Consider the following 9,586-nt stretch of genomic DNA (forward strand, 5'->3'; position numbering starts at 1 on the left):
GGGATGGCTTTTTTTTTTTATTGCCATAGGGCATTATGCTCATGGGAGAAAGACAGAGAGAAGGAAAGTGCGGAATTACCCCTGCTCCGGGGAAGGAGTGGCCATGCCTCAACCTCCCTCCTTTCTCCTCCTTGCGTTTTGGACATTCGCACACACGCTCCTGGCTTGATTTTCAAGACACCGGATCCAAGACTCAAACCACCGTTGGCCATGTGGGAGTCTAGCAGCTTAACCACCATGACACCTGCTAGGGCCTGGCTTTTAAAGACTTAGTGACCACACCCCCACGGTGTCCCCTGCAAGGGACGTCTGGCTTAGCCTCAGCCACACGAGCTAGTCCTTCCCAATCAATGTTCGTGTGTGTGTGCCATGTGCGTGTGTGTCATGGGTCCCTTGTTTCTGGGGACACTGACATATGCCTCATCCCGGTCAAACTACTGCTTTGTGGGTAAAATGATTGGAGAGCCGAGGCGAGCAGACGCCATCACACCTCGCCACAGCAGCAAGCGAGGGAGGGGCCGTGGGAGCCCAGCTCAGAACCCGAGGACAGAGTGCCGGAGCCCTGACCCACCTCCAGAGGTGACTTCCTGCACGAGGACCCGCTACCCGCCCTCTGCTGAAAACCTTGTGATGGCATAACATTTACTTACAGAAAAGCAGGGCCTCCCCTGGGAGCAGGCCGTCCTGGCTTCTCAGTGCCCCCGCTCCCTGTTGGGGAGGCCAAGGTCTAGGGAGTGCCCTGAGGGGCAGGGGCCTGAAGTGGAGGTCTCCCTCGGGGCTGCATGCTGGAAAGATGGGAGCCCAGACCACCTCTGGCCACGTTGCCAGGGGAGGCCAGCAGGGGACCAGGCTGCTGCCCACCGTCCTCCACTGGGTGCTCCGTCTCAGCAAGAGGGTCCCTGGGAGGTGAGCTGCAGTCCCCATCCGAGCCAGACTCCTGCCCCAGGAGTTCACCAGGGAGGAGAAGCAAACAACGGAGAGCCCCCATCCCTCCCAAGGTAACGCCTCCGCCAGGACAGCACCTGGAGAAGCTCCACTCTGGAGGTTGCGGTGTGAGGAGAGCGGAGGTTCCGGGTGCACGTGGGGCCCAGGCACCGCGGTGCAGCAGGAGGGCCACGGGAACCCAAAGCCCTGCAGGCTAGAGGCCAATGCTGACATGGGTTCAGAGCCCCGGATGTCCCGAAAACATACCTGCACCCACAGGAGACTTAAGACCCGAGGACCAAATGGTGTAGTCAGTGGTGAGGCGATACTTTTCAAGGCTGACCTTGACAGTCAGAGGAGTCAAAGAAGAAATCAGAAAGGAAATTGGAAAATACCGTGAGATAAATGAAAAAAAAAAAAAAAACACTGTGTCAAAATGTATGGGATGCAGTTAGGATAGTGATTAGAGGGAAGTTGAGAGTTACATACACCTAAGTAATTAATTACTAAGGTAGTAATACTACCCAAATTGATCTGTAGCTCTGCGCAATCCCTCAGAATCCTAGCTAATCTCTATGAAGAAATTGACAAGCTAATTCTAAAATTTACAAGGAATTGCAAGCAACCCAGAGTAGCCAAGTGAATGCTAAAGAAAACAGCATAGGATAGCTCACGCTTCCCAATTGCAAGGCTTACTACGGAGCAGTAGCGGTCGTGACAGTGTGGCACTGGGGAAAGGACACCCCTGTAGAGCCATGGAATAGAGCTCAGAGTCTGGAAAGAAGCCCACACATCTCTGGAAAACCGATTTGCGGCAAGGATGCAAAAATCATCCAATGGTAAAAGAATAATCATTTTTAAAAAATGACACCGAGGGAAATAATGATACGGGGACAAGTGGAGGGTCATATGCAAATGAAGGAAGTTCTGCCCTTGTAGCAGGGCTTACAAATCATTTTCTCATCAGGAGGGTGAATAGGGCTTTCTTATAAGGTCAACCATGTTGTCTTAAGACGATTTCTCTCCCAGGAAGCTCCTTTTAACTCCCATGCATGTAAGCCCTGGGGGACAGTCTCTGTTGGCTCTTACCCCAGTTTACCAGTTTAAGGGTTGGCAGGACTGCAGCCATTTTGAAATTAAGAAAGGCCTCTAATGAGAACCATCCGGCCTAATGCTGAGTCATGGGGGGGGCATCTATCTGAGAAATGGTCATTGAGAAACAGGAGTGAGTATTAGAAGGAGTCAAGATAATTGTCCGGGGTAATGTGACCGACTCCGATTGACTGGAGTGAGGAATGACTTCCACCTGGCACGTGCTGAGTGTTTTCAGACCGTTCCGTGGTGCCTTCTGACTGTCTCTCTGCAACTGGTTACAGAAACAAATTCCCTTCTTCTCCCTCGCATTTCCTTGCCCACGAGATGGGCAGCTTACTCAGTTTTCTGGTAACCCCCTTACCGCATGCCTTACACAAAAAATCACTGGAAATGGTTCAGAGTCTTAAGTGGTAAACTAAAACCATAAAACTGAAGGAAAGTCAGGCAATAAATCTTTATGACTTTGGTTTTGGCAAAAGATTCTTAGCTATGACACCAAGAACAGGAGCAAGCAAGAAAAAAATAATGAAGTACGCTTCGTCAAAGTCAGGAGCTTCGGCACTTTAGAGCAAATGGAAGGCAATCCAAAGGATGGAAGACAATATTTGCAAACAGTATAAAGGACTAGTATCCACAGTAAAAGAAGTCTCACATCTCAACAATGGAAAGACAAATATTCAACAAATACGCAAAGGCTCTGAAAAGACGTTTCTCCAAAGAAGACAGAGGAACGACAACACGTGAAATGATGCTCCACACCATTAGTCATCAGGAGAAAAGCAAATTAAAACCAAAAAAGATGCCACTTCCTGGCGTCAGGATGGCAGCCCACCTACAGGTCCCCCCAGAAGTGTCTCTGAGAATTGGTTGGGTCTTGTTTTGTCTTTAAGTTTTTCTATTTCTCTCATGAGCAAGAGACAGACAGCAAGATAGGCCCACAGCCAGGTCTTGATGCATGATCCAGCCAGCCCAGATCCCGGATCCCTAGGTCATGGGCACACACACGTGCCTGGAGTACTCAGGGAGGTCTCTGAGTATAGACCCACGAGTCAGCCTTGCAGAGCTGTTTTACTGCCACGCTGCCATGCGGCCCATACCTCTGAGAGTTCTAGCAAAGCTCACGAGTAGGCTGACTTAGCTGGGCACACTCACACCTACACAGGTCCCGAATCCCAGGAATGGGCTTATAAATCACTTTCTCATCAGGAGGGTGAATAGGGCTCTCTTATAAGGTCAACCATGTTGTCTTAAGACAATTTCTCTCCCGGGAAGCTCCTTTTAACTCCCATGCATGTAAGCCCTGGGGGACAGTCTCTGTTGGCTCTTACCCCAGTTTACCAGATGCTCCCTGCACCTCTGAACCCCAGGACAGGCCACAGCTCTGGGTCTCTCCCAAGGGTCTTCGAAGGTTCCATGGGATCACCTTCTGGCCTTCCTGGTACGTTCGATCAGACATGCTAATTTCCCCGGGCCATGGTTCTGTATTACTCTCAGATGCATCACAGGCTGTTTTCTCTGCCCGAAGGTGTGTGCACTCACCAGAGAGACAGAGTAAAAGGGAGAGGGGGAAATACCGGCCATGGGGGCAAAGTCCGCTGCGACCCCTTCTCTCCACTCCTCCATCCAGTTGAAATCTGGGGCATGAACATACATGCAAACACTGTCTTTTTCAAGCACCTGGGTCTGGGATTCAAACCATGCAGTCAGCCACGTGGAACCCAGTTCTCTCAACCACGAGACCATGGGGCCGACCCAATCACTGACTAATTTATACCCAACTTTCCCAAGGCTGCAGTATAATGTTTGTGGATCCTGGGCAATTTACTTTCCCAGACTTCTTCCTTTATAAAAATAGTAAAAGGTGTATTTGAAATATTAAAATTGTATTAACATTTGCATTGGCAAAGTTTTAAAAGATGTCCATTTTCTTCCACCCATCTCAAAGATCTTTTTTCTTCTTTTATAGTGAAACAAATTGGCTTTTTTTCCCGGTGGCCCTAATACTGTGGGCTCCAGGCCTGGCCTTCAGTGTCCATGCATTAAGCTGGCCCTGCTCTTTCCTCTTTCCCATCCTCAGTTCCCAGTCCGGGCCTAACTGACATTTCATAAAGTCTGGTGGCGTGAGGTTCACATTCCAGACCAGCCCACTCCAAAAAGCTGTTTGAGAATCAAATGGGAAAGGAGTTTTGGAAGCAATTTATAAACTGTGAGGTCTGTGAAATGAAAGGCATTTGGGGGAGGGAAGAAGTTGTAAATTTGGGGACTGTGGGATTGGAGGTCACCCCCAGAGGCAGAGGAATCGAGACAGTGAGAAAATGCTGCCTCCCCTTCTCCTGCCCAAGTCTGGGCCTGCGTGTTCTTGCCCCGGGGTTTGGACAGCGGTCAGGGAGGTCAGCAGGAGACCGGGACAGATGTCGAGGCCCAGGCGACGCAGCCCGCGAGCCACCAGGTGGCAGTGTGGCGACAGAGGGCCCACAGCCACAGAGAGGACCCAGCTCTACCTGTGTGGGGCAGGGAGGGAGCTGTTTGCATAACGGCCGATCATTTTACTTCTCATTATCTAATGAGAATTTTTTATTAACATAAAAGAATACAAAAATGAGCCCGCGATGATAATCTTTGCCCACAATGAGACTGCAGTCAAGCCAGGGAGATAAGATATGGGAAAACCCCGGAATATTTATTGTCTGTACACAGATGAGACCATCCGCATCTTTGTGGCAATCGGTTACAAAACGCCATCAGTAAGGACGTTGTGGATGGAGATGAACCCCCGGGTGATGCCGTAAGTCACGTGGACACGGCCTGGGCCGGGGCTGGAGAGGACGATGGGGTCGGGGTCATGCCCTGTGACCCAGGACAGGCCCTGGGCTTCGCTCGGCAGCAGGGGGCTGCAGAGCCTCCCTGCCGGCAGCACGGCCTTCCTGCTCCCCCGTGGAGCCTGCCAGGTAGTTGTGAGCGCGTGGGCCTCTCCCCGGACGTCGGCACGAGTGTGCTCAGACCTGCGTGGCAGAGGCCACTGATCGGGCCTGTTCTCTCACTGCTCTGGAGACCGGGGGTTGAGGTCAAGGTGCCGGCACAACTGGGTGTTTCTGAGACCTCTCTCCTTGACATGTGTGAGTCTTCAAAGAGTCCATGGAAAGTTCACGTTACGAAGAACTATGCGTGGACTTGATGTTTTTATTCCACTTTTCACAAGCTCTGTGAGGCCTCCTCGTGGACAGCTGTCCTCCTCCTGTGTCTTCATCTGTGTCCAGTCTCCTTTCCTCACGAGCTGTCAGCCAGCTTAGGTCGGGGCCACCCTCATGACCTCATTTCAACTTCGTTTCTCTTAGAAGAGCCTGTGTCCCAAAATGGTCGTGTTCTGGGGTCTCGTCCTGAGGGACCCAGGGCTTCAGCACAGGGTTTGGGAGGGCCACCACCTGGCCACGGCCACACCCAGAGTCCTACCCTGGCTCTCCCATTTGCTAAGTGGGCACCAATGCCAGGCTGGTCACTCTGGACCTCAGTCCCCAGCTATAAACAAGGTCACCAGACTACGTGGCCTCTGTGAGGTACACGTCTGTGGCCAGCACCGCCAACACGAGTCAAATGTCTCAAGACCAGGAGCAGGATGGCTCCAAACCAGCCACGAGGGACAGCGCCCGGCTGGGCACGGAAGTCTGCGGGTGTGCGCGAGGGAGTTTTCCTGGGACTCTCGAACCCACCTTCACCAACGCACTGAGACAGCCCCCCACCCACGCACACTCCGCGTTGTGAGGTGGGTATTGGAGCGAAACCGGGGGCGTTCTGCAGGACGTGGGCGATTGTCCCTCTGTCCCTCACTTGAAGGAAAACTGCCAGTCACCGCCCCAGCACTGCCCTGCGTCCTTGTCCCTGCTGTGACTCTCTCTGCAGGCACGTCCGCCCTGCATCCCCTGGGACCCTGTTTCCGTGGGGCGGATGGCTGCACGAAGCCTAGCTCAGTGTCACCTGCTCTGGAAAGCCTGCCTGCCCCAGGCAGCGCGTCTGTCCCTGTTCTGCCCACACAGCAGCGGTCACCCTCCCAGGGTGGCAGGCAGGCCCACGCGGCCCCAAATGGCCAGGTCTGCACGGCCGTTCTTCCTTCACTGCCCGAGCTGTTTGCTCAGCGGGTGCTGGCAGCCACCGCTCACCGGCCCGCGATACATCCAGTGAAGAACCGGCATTGTCTCTCAGGGGCGCAGCCTCCTTGCTGTCCCCGAGGCTGGCCTGTTTCACTTCAGAGTGTGTCACAGAGGTTACTGTAGAGGGAGGGCCGTGTTCCCAAATGCCACGTCTCCAGGTGACACTGGCTAGCCGACTGGACCAGCACCACATTCACTATCAGTCGTCACCGGACAGTGCTGTGCTCCTCGACTCCGCTGTTTAGGAGGCTGAGGCAGAAGGGTCACAAGTTCAAGGCCAGCCTGGGCAACACAGCAAGCCTGTCTCTAAAAGACAAAGTCCACCCAAGTCTCATCCCACCTTTCCCAGCTGTCTCTTCTCCTCACAGGGATGTCAGAGACACCCCTGGAAAACAGCCAGAGAGGCACAGCACCCGGGTTTACAGCGTGCCACTCCACGCCCACCTCGCCCTTCCCTCTTAAGTGCTTTTTATTCCAAAACTCCGCACCGGTTTGCAAGTGGGGCAGAAATGGCCCTGAGCCAGGCTCTGCGTGGCCTTCCCAGTTCTCGTGGGAGGGGCACAGCTGCGACTCACTCACGGTGTACACAGCGGTGCTCACTGGAGGGCCACGCTGGGGCTCCGGAGGAGGGGCGAGACCTGTCTCTTACATGGAAGAAAATCTCCCAAACAGACACGCGCCAGCACTTCCCAGGGCAAGAACTGGCAGCAGGACGCTCGGGGACTTGCAGTGACCAGCCGCTGATGGTGACAGCAAGAAACTCAACCACCTGGCGCTGCTTCTGTGTGAGGGAGACTCAGGGGCTCGCTCACCGTCCCATGAGAGCCCCCCCGGCCACGGCAGCCAGATCCCTACCCACTCCAGGCAGGGCCCTCCGAAGATAGAGAAAGGAGAGGATAGGAGTGGCAGGGAATGACAGCCTCGCCACCTTCTGATGAAGAGAACAAACCCGCAGCAAGCCACCTGACCGACTGCCGTGGCCCACAGACAGCATCGTGCTGGTGAACTCGACGTCCGTGTCAATCAAGCGGAAGGCCGGACTTGCTTACCGCCCGAACTTGCTTAACAGGCTGACATTAGAATAAAAGAACAGACAGCTCTGCGATCCGTGGTTTTTATTCTGAATTTAATCATACATTTTGTATAACTGCAAATGTAAAAGATTGTGATGCAAAATTTATAGAATAGAAGCATATTAAAATGGATACTTCTTTAGCTAAATTTGAGCCTTAGGTTTAGTTCAGAGGCTGCATTTCAAAGACTGTTCAGTGAGCGCGTTGGCCCTGTTGAGGAAAACCTGTGCTCCAGGAAGTCCCCTGGGACGCCCCTCCGCTTCCCTGCCACTCCCCTGCCTCTCTGGAACACCCTGGCTTTCAGGGCTCTGCAGGCACGCCTGCCCTCATGTGGCCCCATGGCTTTCCAGGAACCCCGTCCCTTGTCCCACTTCCCCACCTCTTATAATTTCCTAGCTCTGTTTTTCCCAAAACATCCAACTCCCCAGTTACCCCTCCAGCCTGCCTTCATCACGGCGAGGGCTACCCTCCTGGGACGGAGGTCTACTGTGCACCCCAAATCTCTCTCCTGGTACAGGCCAGCTCTGAGCTCACCGTCCTCCCTGGTTGCTGGGGTCACAGGGGTGCGCCACCATGCCCGGACTTCAGGGTGGAGCAGGGACTGAACCCAGGTCTCCCTGTGGTCTCAACCTGCCAGACAGAGCATTGAGCAGCTCACGACACCAGGGCCAGGTCTGGGCTATCCGTTCTGAACTCCCGACCCTCAGGGGTTAACACGATGTGGTCCCCCAGCCCTGTCCGCATCGCTCTTCTGACCTTCACTCAGGCCAGAAAGCAGACCTGAGCCTGCAAGGTCAGCCTTGTCTCCACTGGCTATTTCCCTTCCAGTTCCAGCCCTGTCCCCAGGGCCAGGACGCTGATTCAGGACAGATGGGATTCCTTCAGCAGAAATGACCTGAGGGTCAGCCTGGGATCCTGAGGGGGATTTTATTCTACTGCTCGCAGTGCAAACAGGATGTCACATACTTCAAGCACAGCAGAAAAATAAACCTCACGGAAATGCCAAGAAGCCCTCAAGGGGTGGAAACAGCCTTGATGCTGGAGAAAAGCAAAAACTGTAATAATGACATTACCCCGAAGAAACCACTTAGCACAGTCAGATGATTTTCTCACACAGAGCCGTGACAGTAAAACAGCAAGTAGACCTATCGCCAAAAGGGGGTCCTTGGGAACCCCGTCCTGCAACCTCACTGTCCAGAGGGCTCCCTGCAGGGTGGGCTAACCCCACTGGGGAAGGAAGTGGTAAGAGGGAGGGTGACCACACAGCAGGCCAGGGAACAGAAACGTGCATTTAGTTTGAACCTGTCCTCCTGGGCTCCCCATTGCCCGAGCCCACCAGAGCAGAGAGGTGGAGAACAGTCTCGTGGTACTGCACATGCCGTGCGGCCTCTCCCTGCCCGCGGCCCGCAGCTCCTCCGGGTAGCAGGCCGTGTATTACAAGGGGCGCCGCCGAGCGAGCACCGGGTCTCTGAGAAGCTAATCTGCTTTGTTGTCCAGAGAGGAAGAGCAGGGATGTCCTGGGAACCCACTATTTCGAAATAGTGGATTGATCAAAATGTTCAACATCCCTTCCCTGCAGGGTTTCTAGGCTCTTTTAACTTTCCTCGGCACGTCCTGACTGTTCACGAGGGCGTGGGTGAGATTTCCGAGGAAGGCTCAGGCTCCTCCCATGGGGTGCTTTCTGGCCCTCTGGTCCCAGCAAGGACTGCCCTGGAGCCCTCGAACCCCTCTTCCCTCATGTCTTACCTGTCATTCCGTCTGGAGATCTTTCTGTGATTCGAGGTTTCCTTCTACCACTCTCTCCCCACCACCCTCATCCCAGAAGCAACCTCCTGGCCGGGCTGCGGAACTCAGCTCCTTCAACCGAACTCTGCTCTGCCCGCTCTGCTTCCTCCACCTGCTGCCAAGTTCTCCGGTCTGCCCAGTGCACCCCGCCCCACTCTCCCCAGAATAAGAATGGTCACATCTGCAATAAGACTGGCCATGGCCATGGGTCCCTGCCAAGAAATTGCCTTGCATCGGCTCATTCAACTGTCCCACAACCGCGTGACCGGCGTGCGTTCTGTAATGCTTTTATGACTAGGAGAACAGAGACGTGGGGTTCGGGAGGTCGCCCAAGGTCACACAGAGGCAGCACCCAGGCGTTCAACCTATAGAACAAGGTGCCCTTGCAGCTGCCCCACAGGCCTCTGCAGACCAGCCACCCTGGGGTCCGCCAGCTCTTTCTTTTCTCCTCCAGGCCTTACTTGGGGAGCACTCAGCCAGCCTTGTGTCAGACCAGAGATAGATGTCTCTGCTCACCCAGCAGGGGGCGGTCCAGCGGCCAGCCGCCGCCTATCACTCCAGCGG

The sequence above is a fragment of the Tupaia chinensis genome, unplaced genomic scaffold, assembly GCF_000334495.1.
Source record: "Tupaia chinensis unplaced genomic scaffold, TupChi_1.0 Scaffold000292_1, whole genome shotgun sequence".
Taxonomy (NCBI): domain Eukaryota; kingdom Metazoa; phylum Chordata; class Mammalia; order Scandentia; family Tupaiidae; genus Tupaia; species Tupaia belangeri.